This window comes from Herpailurus yagouaroundi, unplaced genomic scaffold (genome assembly GCF_014898765.1).
Source record: "Herpailurus yagouaroundi ecotype Mexico unplaced genomic scaffold, PumYag 140, whole genome shotgun sequence".
In the NCBI taxonomy this organism is placed as follows: domain Eukaryota; kingdom Metazoa; phylum Chordata; class Mammalia; order Carnivora; family Felidae; genus Herpailurus; species Herpailurus yagouaroundi.
Window position 1 is genome coordinate 67,337,777 of NW_024412395.1, and position 13,329 is coordinate 67,351,105.

General features: G+C 32.9%; 1 protein-coding gene across 2 annotated transcripts in view; it reads right to left on the bottom strand.

The window, feature by feature from the left end:
* CALCRL (calcitonin receptor like receptor) overlaps window positions 1–12,879 on the bottom strand; it is a 103,584-nt gene extending 90,705 nt beyond the window's left edge. For both annotated transcript variants that reach the window (XM_040475601.1, XM_040475600.1), the window contains exon 1: window positions 12,629–12,879. The gene's annotated coding sequence lies outside the window, so the exon portion shown is untranslated. The remainder of the gene's footprint in view (window positions 1–12,628) is intronic.
* Between the last annotated feature and the right edge of the window lie 450 nt (window positions 12,880–13,329).

The window sequence follows — 13,329 nt, forward strand, 5'->3', positions numbered from 1 at the left end:
TTTGGTTTTACATTTAGAAAATTTCAAAAACTATACAGTGATGAAAGGGCATTGACAGTTGGCATTCTTTTTAGAATTATCTCTAAATATTTATAAATCAACACTTAAAAGCTTGATAAATTGTGAATTTTCAAGTGCATAACTCATCACTTATCAAACGGGGTATAGTTTTTGTAAATTAAACAGAATTTCTATTTTGCCATATGTATTTTTTTAAAAGATTGATTTGCTTTTCTCTAAATTCCACTGCTGCGTTTTTTTCTCCTTCTATAGACATTTGAGTGTTATTGTCCAGAAAGGCAATAAGTAATGGAGTAAGACTTTTGTTGGGAGGCAACAGTTGGCAGGTCTGCCAGTTTCAACAAGAAATTCTGCCAAATTCAGCCATTGTTTGGCCATTTGGGGAAATGCTTCAACATTTTGTGCTAAAATACCAAGCAACCTTCTCATTTACCCTAGTTTGAAAGGTCACTCCTTGGAATTCAGTGAAACCTGAACACTAACTACGTTACAGAAAAGCATCTTTACTAATTTATTTCCCTTTACAAAGGCAGTGGAGGAATAAATATTAGGTTGACCTAAGAATAACAAAATGATAATTAGTTTCTGAGTATTTTCTCTTCGGCCATGGGTCATGTTTACAACACCTTCAAAATTTCAGCTCTAGAATCTATTGGATACTGCAGACAAAATCACGTAGAGTCTCTCTCTAGTTTTCCGTGGAGACTGATACAAAGAAACATATTCATTCATTAATCATTTGTTAAGAAATTTTTAAGCACCTACTTTGTATAGGCACTTACCTAGGTGCTTAGGATATATTAGTGGGGGGAAAAAGCAGGAAGAAATGCTTGTACTTGTAGAGCTTAGAGATAATGGACAGAAAATGGACAATAACACAGAAAATATGTAAATTGTAGTTGATGATTTGTTGCAATGTGATTGGTGTTCTAGGAAAAAGCTAGGACAAACAAAAATAAATGACAATGAACAAAAGGGTTATGGTCGTGTAGGTGTAGCTGTGTTTACTTTTTTTTTATTTTTATTTTTTTTTTCAACGTTTATTTATTTTTGGGACAGAGAGAGACAGAGCATGAACAGGGGAGGGGCAGAGAAAGGGGGAGACACAGAATCGGAAACAGGCTCCAGGCTCTGAGCCATCAGCCCAGAGCCCGACGCGGGGCTCGAACTCACGGATCGTGAGATCGTGACCTGGCTGAAGTCGGATGCTTAACCGACTGCGCCACCCAGGCGCCCCAGGTGTAGCTGTGTTTAAATAGGTTAGGTTCCAGAAAAAAGTTTGTATCTGAGCAAAGGCTATAGGGAAGTTTGTATCTGGCAAAGGCCAGCAATGGATTTCTGAGAAAAGAGCATTCTATGTTCTTTAAAAGAAACCCACAGATAATTTTTAATCTTGTTTCAGATAATGTGCTTGCATTCCTTTAATTTTATGCCAGTTGATATCAGAATTTACTTCTTTAATAAGAAATAAATTTGCCTGGAGATGAAGAAAGAAGAAATACTAAAGCTTGGAATCCAGGAACTGTAGGCCCACCAGTAATAAAGATTAACATTTTATTATTTATTTATTCATTTTGTTTTTATTCAGGTGCTGTAATGATGAGTATGTGATGAAGAGTAAAGGAGATATAATAAACTTAAAAAGTTACTTAGTTCATTCAAATGAGTACTCTTTCATTAATTGCTATTATAATCTTGTATCAATAAATATGATGCACAACGATCTTTGTTGTTTACTACAAATTTAATTCTAAAGAATTATTCAAGTTGGATTTGATAGGAAAGACAGAAAATCTCACATATTATATTTACAGGTTGTGTCCCTTCCATGATTATAAAACTATGCAGTTATAACTGGGAACAAAAACATAGGCCAGAATGGAGAACTATCCTTGAAGTCTACATGATTTTGAGTAATTAGGAGTGGAATGTTGTGTAAATGTAGAAATCTAACTTTTTTTTTTTAAAGCAGATGCTATTTCAAGACCTACATTGTGGTTATACTTAATGAAACCCTCTGAAGACACAATGAGCTAGCATCTCCTATTTCTAAGTTCGAAACCCATTAACTAGATTTATTTAGCTTATTCAGGACTCTAGCTTCAGAAGCACTATGTAACATGAAAAGTTTTGAACATGTAGTCCTTAATGGTAAGGATGATACTAGAAGTGATATAGTTGAGACTTTGTAACCTTAAATATGTAGTCTTTTATGACACTTGAGAATTTAGTGAATAATCAGCTTTCAGAGTTTATCTGAAAAATCACATAATTAGTGGGTTTTTAAAGTGTGTTTGAGTTATACAATGACTCAAACATAAACTCTTTGTTAACTTTGGTGTATTTATTTTGAAGGAAGTAGGCTGGAATCTGGTTCATTAAGTATGGACATGTATTAATTTTATGATCAAAAAGACTCAGTAAGTGTTTTCTAATAATTTTGAACTGATAACATGGAACACAGCACAGGAAATCCTTTTGGAAAATGTATAATTAAGGAAGTTAACTCATGTGAGGAATTCAATTAATAAAAATATTAAACAATATTTAAGAAAATCATTTTATGGACTTTACCCCTGTCAGTTTGTTCTAGACTTTAACGCTTGCTCATATCTCATTTGAAGCCCTTCCTGTTCAAATTAATGAAACCAATCATGCTTCAAAGCTTTATTCTTAAGAATATCTTTCTTTAACCACATTCTTTCTCTCTTAAAAGTAAACAATTTCTGATACCCAACCATGATATCTGTAATTGATTTAGATGCAAGGAAATCTTTCTGTTAAAATATGAAAGTTCCAAATTACATTAGAAGCAGTTGAAAATAAGAGATTTCAGAATATCTTAGCCAAAGCACATACAATTGTGAGCTAAGTAGAATCCGTTAGACTGTTTTTTACTTCAGGTTTTTTTTTAATGTTTCATCTGTAACCCAAGGTTTCCCAAATATAATAAATATGTACAGAAAATATCTGATTTATCAAGATTTGTCACTTTACAAAACATTCTAGCTCAGGCATTCAGTCCTGATCTTATGACAAGATGAAAAGTAGAGTGGTGGCCAGCAGTATAGATGAAGAGTTCATAGTTTAATCGGCACTGTTACACAGCACTGAGGTGGAGCTGATGTTGTCCAGAGCAGGGGTCCTGTCTTGCTTACCTTTAACATCTAGCATTGGGCCTGGCACGTTGTGAGTGTTTGCTAAACTGAGGATCATTCTGTTTAACCCTAGCACTCCTTAATAGCAAGAAGTCATATAACTTAAAATACAACTGTTCTCTGACAGTATTAAATTCTGATATGAACGGAAAGTTCCCCAGATAAAATATACTGCAAAGAGAACAGACTTTAATTTCATAAAAGGATTAGCAATCTTGGAAGGTCTTATGTGAACCATATAGGGGAAAAACATGCTACCGTTTTGGCAGGAGGGGGTGGAATTTAGAAAACTTATATCCTTTTAGTCTCCCTCATTTATAATATAATTGCTTTAAATATTTCTTCTACCTACATTTAGAACCAAATCAAAAAAAAAAAAAAAAAAAGAACCAAATCAGATTCTACCCCCTTCCAAAAAAACAAACAAACAAAAAGCCCTGAGTAACTGGAGAATTTCTATCTTGCTCATAGTTGGATGACTTAACATTTTTAAGACATTACTAATTTTTGATTCAACTAATAAATTCATTGTAATTCAAACTATCATTCCAGCAGAAAGTTTGAAGAGTTTCCAAAATTTGAAAACCTAAATAATTTTTGGGAAAAAAGAGCAAATATGGATGAATGCCCTTAACTGCTTGCAATGTTTAATTGTATGCGTTAACTTGGCCAGGCTATGGTGACCAGTTGTTGGATCAAAAATTAGCCTTGATGTTTCTGTAAAGTTATTTTGTAGATGTGATTGACATTTACCATCAACTGACTTTAAATAAAGGAGATTATCTAGATAATGTGTATGGGTCACATACAATTGCTTGAAGGCTAAATAGCAAACATGAGGTTTTCTAAAGAAGAAAGAATTCTTCAAAATCTTTGTTTTTCAAGCAACTCTTGACTACTGGAGGCTAGAGAGTAACTACTGGGCATTTGGTTTAGAGGAAGGTGAGGGTTAAGCAAGTATAGATGAAGGAACATAGTGGAAGGAAATGCATACAGAATGAAAGATGGGAAATTACCAATTGCAAATTCTACCTACTATGTACAGGCTTATCTCATTTTATTGTGCTTCATTTTCTTGTGCTTCTCAGATATTGCATTTTTTATAGATTGATGGTTTGTGGTAACATTGCATGTACCAAGCTTATCAGTACCATTTGTTCAACGGCATTTGCTAACTTCCTCTCTCTATGTCACATTTTGGTAATTGAATATTTCAAATGTTTTCATTATTATTATTATATTGTTATGGTGATCTGGGATCAGTGTTCTTTCCTATTACCAATAGTAAGTGTTTTGTGCACCACTGACTATGCTCATACAAAATGATGAACTTAATAAGTGTGTGTATTCTCTCTGCTCCCCCTTCTCTCTCCCTTTCCATGGGCCTTCCTATTCCATGAGATATAACTATATTGAAATTAGGCCAATTAATAATCCTACAGTGGCCTCTAGGTGTTCAAATGAAAGGAAAAGTCACAAGTCTCTCACTTTAAATCAAAAGCTAGAATTGATTAAACTTAGGAAGATATGTTGAAAGCTGAGATAGGTCAAAAGCCAGGTTTCTTGCATCAGTTAGCCAAGTTGTAGATGCAAAGGAAAAGTTCCTGAAAGAAATTAAAAGTGCTACTCCAGGGTACACACAAAGAGTGAGAAAGCTAGAGAGTCTTATTGGTGATGTGGAAAAAGTTTTAGTGGTCTGGACCGAAGATCAAACCAGCCACAACATTCCCTTAAGCCAAAGCCTAATCCAGAGCAAGATCCTAACTCTCTTCAATTGTATGATGGCTGCGAGAGGAGAAGAAGCTGAATAAGAAGTTTCAAACTAGTAGAGGTTGGTTCATGTGGTTTAAGGAAAGAAGCCATCTCTGTAATATAAAAGTGCAAGGTGAAGCAGCAACTGCTGATACAGAAACTGCATCAAATTATCTAGAAAATCTAGCTAAGATAATTAATGAAGGTGGTTACATGGAGCAACAGATTATAAATGTAGACAAAACAGCCTCCTACAGGTAGATGTCATCTAGGACTTTCATAGCTAGAGAGGAAAAGTCAATGCCTGGCTTCAAAGCTTCAAAGAACAGACTGACTCTCTAGTTAAGGGCTAAGGCAACTGATGACTTTAAGTTGAAGCCAATGCTCGTTTACCATTCCAAAAAGCCTAGAGCCCTTAAGAATTATACTAAATCTACTGTGTCTGTGCTCTATAAAATAGAACAATAAAACTCGGATGATGGCACATCTGTTTACAACATCATTTACTGAATTTTTTAAGCCTACTGTTGAGAACTGCTACTCAGAAAAAAATGATTCCTTTCTAAATGTTACTGCTCGCTAACGATGCATCTGGTCACCCAAGACCTATGATGGAGATGTACAATGAGACTAATATCGTTCTCATGCCTGCTAAGACAGCATCTATTCTGCAGCCCATGGATGACGGAGTATTTTCAAGTCTCATTATTTAAGAAATACATTCCCTAAAGCTACAGCTGCCATGGATAGTGAGATGGATCTAGGCAAAGCAAACCAAAACCTTCTGGAAAGGATTCACCATTATAGATGTCATTAAGAGCATTCATGATTCATGGGAAGAGGTCAAAATATCAACATTCACAGGAGTTTGGGAGAAGTTGATTCCAACCCTCAAGGATGACTTTGAGGGAGTCAGGACTTCAGTGGAGGAGTGACTGCAGATGTAGTAGAAATAGCAAGAGGATTAGAAGTAGACACTGAGGATGTGATGGAATTGCTCTAATCTTATAAAACTTTAACAGATGAGCTTTTTGTGGATGAGCAAAGAAAGTGGTTTCTTGAAATGGAATCTATTCTTGATGAAGATGCTGTGAGGATGTTGAAATGACAACAAAGGATTTAGAATAGCACATAAACTTAATTGATAAAGCAGCTGCAGGGTTTGAGAGTTGACTCCAATTTTGTAAGAAGTTCTACTATAGTACAATGCTATCAAACAGTATCTCATGCTACAGAGAAATCATTCGTCAGTCAGTGGATGCAGCAAACTTCATTGACTTATTTTAAGAAATTGCCACAGTCACTCAACCTTCAGCAACCACCACCCTGATGATTCAGCAGCCATCATCATCAAAGCAAGACCCTCCAGCAGCAGAAAGATTATAACTCACTCAAGCCTCCAGATGATGTTTAGTATATTTTAGCAGTAAAGTATTTTTTAATTAAGGTATATGTGTTGTTTTTAAACATAATGCTATTGCACTATACTGTTTCCATAACTTTTACATGTACTGAGAAACCAAAAGATTTGTTTGACTTCCTTTATTAATTGTGTTATTCACTTTATTGAGATAAACTAGAACAAAACTCACAATATATCTGCACTTAAAACCTAAGGTTCTAGGAACAGCATCCATTCACACTAGGGGTAACTAGAGACCAGCAACCAATTGGAAAGGGAAGCAGAGTGATTAAGAGCATGAGCTCTGGAGCCTGATTGCCAGGATTCAGTTCCTGGTACCTCCACTTGAATAGTTATGTGATCTTGGGCACATTAGTTAAAAGTTCTCTTGTTTTTGATGTTTCTTATCTGCAAATACTAATACTAATACTAATACTAATAATGATAATAGTATTTCTTGGGGCTTTGGGGAAGGCTAAATGAGTTTGTATATGAGTAACTAACAATATATATATACATGGCACAGAGCAAGTCCTCAAAGAAATTAACTAAATAATCTCAACAGAGCAAGCCATCCTTTAAAAAGGGGTTCTCTTGTATAAGTGCAGTATGGAAAAATTCACCCACTGCTGACATTGGGAGAGAGTACTGCAGCAGAGAAGGCTGACACTCCTATTTGAGGCAAAATAATAATAATAATAACAACAACAATAATAATAAATGATGTTATTTATCCCTCAGGGATATTAAGATATGTGCATTCAATAATGTATCTTCATCTAATAATGTCAAGGACCAGAGGATTAAGCTGACAATAAATATATACATTTACGAAAATAAACCTGACAAGTTCCAAGATATTTTAGTTAACTGGGAGTTTAATGAAATTATGTTTAACAGATTTCAAATGTAGCAATGTCCTAACTGTATATGACATGAATACTGTCTGAAGTATACTCCATTCCAGGCAGTTGCTTCAAACAGTGATTATACCTACATTTCTAAAATACAAATGCATAGGTTATATTTTTTGCCTTAGCTAAAAAAGTATATTGGCACATTTTAAGAAAGATTTAAAATAAAAAAAAATTCATTGAAAATAAATTTTCAAAGACATATGTAGACTGATTAATAAAACATTTAAACATGGAAGTCTAATATTAGGTTTCCATTACCTAAGTGAAATCAAGTCTGCTCTTTTGCCTCACATTTGAAAACAACTAGAGTTAAAAAAAAAAACCAAGAAAATAAAACAGAAAAACACATTTTGTACTGATGACATCTTTTCCCATAGCTTTAATCCTCCTTATTTTCAGTTATAACATAATTTATTCTTCTCTAGTACTTACCAAAGTTCCCATTTTCCCTTCATATTATCCTTGGAAAGGAAGCAAAATTGAGGTTTATGCACAAAATATCTAAACAACATTTGGTCTCATGTTAATCAATGGATATGGATTCAATTAATATTCATTTGTAGAATTTATGAAATTGATACTTGGATATAAAACAAATTTATTTTAGTTTTGATTGATAAAACACCCGTGTGCTCCCGAATATGCTAATAAACCTCTATGTGACTAATCTGTGAGGAGAAGCAGCACTCTTATAAATCACATAGTTGCCATTTCACTGTATCACTGTTATTTAATAGACCAAATGACATGTTCAGGAGTCACCATGGTTTTATGGAAACCTGGTTGGGCTCAGATTAACCTAAACCTGAATAGGGAAATAATGACAGATTTATATAAAAGTTTATACCATATTAACATCTTTTAATTAAAAAATATATTCGCATGTTAAGGGGAATACGATGTCTCTGAAAATTTGACTCTATCCAACAACCTCAGTAAAGCATTGAGCTATAGTATAGCCTTGATACCATAGAGATAGGTTGGTTATTTATTTATTTATTCATTTATTTATTTGCTTACTTATTTATGTCTGTGTTGGGTTGAGTTTTCTGCCCTTTTGATACCAAGGTAAAAAAATATATATATTTAATTAAAAGCGTGAAGTAATAAAAAAAGTCTTACATTTTAAAAACGAATACACTCTTTTGACCATTTTGCAAATGATACTGTCATTTGCAAATGATACTGCATAATACTGTCTCTTCTAGGTAAACAAACTAATTTAAAGGTAAAAAAAGGAGGAAACAGGTTCTAGGAAAATATTTGCAATTTATCATCTGATAATTAGTACTAATAATCTAATAAACATAGACTCTAACTCAGTTCACAGTAAGTGATTCTACTTTATTTTTAAATAATAATAAGACTTTTATTGTTTTGTTAAAAATTAAATTCATGTCTTCAATTTTTGGTAAAATAATTGAAGTAAAAACAATTAGATTTAAGATTACACAAATACTGGAAAATGCAGATTATTTTATTAATCTGATTTAATGAACAATATTATAATACTAATTAGACATGAAAAAATAATAATCTAGATTTATTGAAGACTTTCCTGTTTAAACAAAATGGCAATATAATGTATGAAAATATATTTCCTGTTATTTAAATAGGTTTGTTGACTTAATTATCATATATCTAATTATATGTTCTTCCTAAAGCACACTAGCTCAGTATTTACATTTCAAACTGTACAATTAAATGCAGTCCACCTTTTACTTCTTCGATTTTATACTAATTAAGACTATACATCTTCCAAGTTATGAACCAAATTACAGGGAGTTAAATCAAAGTTAAGGCGTGAAAATCATCCAGATGCTTTTTATTCTTAAGGTTTTATTTTATTTTATTTTATTTTATTTTATTTTATTTTTGAGAGAGAAAGAGTGCAGTAGGGGCAGATTAAAAGGGAGAGAGAAAATCCCAAGCAGGCTCCATTTTGTCAGCACAGAGCCCCATGCGGTGCTCATTCTGATGACTGTGAGATCATGACCTGAGCTGAAATCAAGAGTCAGTTGTTTAACTGCCTGACCCCGCCCCCAGGAGTCCCAAGATACTTTGAGGTGTGTAACTGCTATTGATGAAGGAGTTTGGATAGGAATGATTGTTTATGTGAATAAATGGGGAAATGATTGAAATATCTTGTTGGTATGTAACCCTGATCTTGTGTTTCTGGTACATTCTTATTTTCCATAACTTCATCAAAACATTTTCTTATATTAAATGAGCAGATTTTTTGAAATAATTTAATAATGCAGCAGGGTAGAAGTACTTTGGTAGAAAAAGACAGCTTTCCTAAGAAATTATAAATGTTTATGGTTCACGCGTGGGCTTTAAACCCAGATACAGACAAATGTTTTAGATAGCTGGGTACTGGCTTTTCATATTAAGTGTATTCTCTGATAGTCTGATTGAGTCAAGAACACAGAGGTGTTACAAATTTGACTCTGAGTGTCTTTCATTAACACCATTACAATGATATAACTTATGTTTTGGGGTTAATAGCATCTCTGAATACGAAACAAAGATAAGATAGAGAATAAAGCCAATGACTTCAAATAATGTCCTTTGAATATATTTGTGTTTTGAAAAGTTGGTATCGTAATCATGATATCTCTAAAACAGAATTATTTTTTCAAGCTGTGTTCAAAATCATACATAGAGTATAAAATCAGTTTTGTTTCATGAATGTATATTTTGATCCTTTAATTTTTTTTGTTAATTTTTGTATAAATATCTGTAAGATAATTCTTAAAAATTAAGGTACTATCAAATTTTAACCATGGAGAGAAAAGTTGAAAGCAACATAGTGTTATATTTGTTACAAAAATGATGCAAGTTAGAAATATATACTAATACTATTAACAGAAGTTTGATTAATTTTATGAGTTTATCAAATAATTTATCCACATTAGCATAAAGCATATAAAATCATCTTTTTTTGTCTTAATATTATTTTGAATTTCTTACTGAAATAAATTTGGTGTGTACAAAATAATGGTAAATATATACGATGAATGTGAAGATTCTCATAAATATGCTAGGGTGTTGATTCCATTTAAACGTATCCTAGGCATCACCAGTAGGTAAAGTATATACACGGTGGCCATTCATTTAACATCATTTTTAAAACTACAGAATCAATTCTAATTTCTTTTTTATTTTCCTGTTTTCCCAATCTTTTTTTCAAATTGAATGAGTAGTTTTATATATTCTAACATTTTTACATAGTTTAATAAAACAATATTTTGGAATGTGCTAATATATATTAGGGGGGGGGAAGACCTTGTAGTGGTAACCAAAAGCATATCTCTTAAAGATAACTGAATATTGCAGGTAAAACAGACTTTAACTCACATTATTCTTACAATTTCTCAACCCTATGTTTCATTTTCCATATTTATAACTGGCCTTAGACTCTGCATTGCTTTTACGATCCCATAGCATCTAGAAAAATAAATGAATTCTTTATGGCTGAAAGCATGCATTGATCCTCTGATACTCTCTTATCATTAAAGAAAACACACTTTAGAATATAATAATATGAGTTCTTATTTCAAATGTTCAATTATTTTCTCAAATAATAAGTCTTTGCCTAATGACCTTCAAAATTCGTTACCTAGTGTTTCTCAACAGTATTTTCTGAAAATAAAAATTATAAACCACACTATTAGTACAGTTAACAAAAATTTAATTGTTATGGAAGAAAATTATGGGTTTTTGGTTAGCAATTAAATAAAAATTAGATATGTGTGGGGAGTGCCTTATTAAAAATATTATATTAATATAATATCTCCTTCTAAGAAAATAATATAAATTAAAAATAATGCTATTTTAATTTTTATTACTAACCCATGGCATTGGGTTAGGCATTTAATGTGTTCTTTTCATTTCCTTCCCTAATTACTTAATGGCTATTTACAAAGTCACATTCTAAAAACACTTTTTCTAATTCTACGCATGTGTCAGGGCATTCAAAACAATTAATGGTTGAAAGGCAATAGGGAATCAGCCACAATATTTTTAAGAATCACAAAATAAAAGGCTTAATTGAAGTTTCCATTATTTGGAGAAATTTGTGGAAAAATTGAGTAGAAAATTATGAGGGAGTTACTCAGAATAAGTTTGTTGTACACTGTTAATGTGCCAGATTATGGGTGATTAAGTACAGGATTTCTCCACTGAAGGACATTCTGCACAGTATAATTACATAGGTAAGAAAGAATATAGACACAGATAAATTATGTCAATCAATATAATTTGAACCCAAATCTGACACTTAATTTTTATATAAGTAAATTATATCAATCAATATAATTTGAACCCAAATCTGACATCTAATTTTTCTTAGTAACAAATTTGTGACATCTCTATACCAACACTTAAGTAGACAATAGTTTCTTAATAGTCCTGGACAGTCTGTACTGGTGAAAGAAGCATTAACAGATGTTTCATCTCAACATTACTGTAAGTTTTTTTCTGGAAATTCTTTTTTAAAAAATACACACTTTAAATTCTCTATTTAATAATCTGCTATACTTATTTGGAAAAACTTTGTCACTTTTCTTTATTCACAGTTATCTCTATTTCATGCCGTCCCCCCAAAAGCTTGCAGAGAGATACCAGAGAAATTGAAGCAATGCATTGTTAGCTAAAGAGTTGTAAAATTATACTTAATGTGGAAATAACATTTTCTTAATCCTAGCTGGGATTTTTTTTCTTTTGTAGCCCACCCCCTGATCAGATACAGCGGAAACAATTCAGGGTTAGTAAGAGAGAGACTAAGCACATCTGGCCACAATGAACAGTGAAAATTCTATTAGTTCAATAACTAGAGATATATGTGCAAATAAAAGGCAAATAGAAGACACATATAATAATAATTCCAAAGTGATTACTTTTCTTTTTAATTCTCCATTTTGTTCAATTTTGCAGAGATTCCAAGACCCCATAAGTAGTTATTCTTCCCCCCCCCCCCCTTCTCAGAGTACTAACTGTATGAAAAGTTTAAAGACCCTTCCTGGGGGGAAAATGTTTTCCAGCTGTCAAAATTTAAGCTTAGCTAATAGTAGAGCTAATTTTAAAAGGCATTGTTCCCTGATTAAGTATTTGTTTAGAAGTATGCTTTTTAATCCATTTAGATTTTTATTACTTGCTAAATTTATCTTCTAGAATATCACTGTGCAATAACATCTAGTAGTAATGGATTTTGTATACATTTGGGAGTAATACACTGTAGTTTCTTTAAAATGTGAAATAAATGAGAATATGTTTCAATATTATTTCAATGTCACTAAATTCACAGTAGGAACATTGCCAAACTAAATGAGAATACTATTCAGAATACATATATTTATTCTGAATAGTGTACTTACCCAGCACAGCTTCTGAGGAAATTCTTGGTGAAATATTCTTAGGATGGAATTTGATTTTCTGAGATTCCGCAGAAGAGATTTACCCCCAGGCAAGGTGGGGAAGAGTGAAAGCTTTGCAATGTAATCCTGCAGGCAGGGTCAGGTCCAGTGAACAGAGCCTGATGATCCTAAATCAGGAGGTGATACTCTCTGCTGGAGAGGGAGGGTTGTTCTGAGTGGATTGGAAGTGTTGTCACATTGTATGTGCTCAGCAGCAGAAGGGAAACATCAGAGCTTCCTGTTACATCACTCTGACCCCGCCTGCAGTTAGTGTTAGGTTACTTTCTTTCTCAAATAGCATACCCCAGGAAAGCAGCACTCCTTTCTTATTCTGAGACAAGAGCAAGAAGCAGCCTGAACAGACAGAGATCATATGCTGTATGAATACATTGTTAGCAGCCAAAGCTGGCTGCATTTCACCTTGACTGAGTTCTGTTAGAACTTGCCACACAGAGCAGCCTGTGATTTGAAGGAAATCTGAATATAATATTCTGTTCCAAAATTAAAGGAGTTAGGGAAGTGTGTGTGTGTGTGTGTGTGTGTGTGTGTGTGTGTGTGTGTATACTTTACAAAGCTTTGGGGAACTGTTTTATCTAACATGTCTTCTTCAAAAAGGAACACAAAAATAATACCTACACCCATCATAATTAACTCTGTGATCC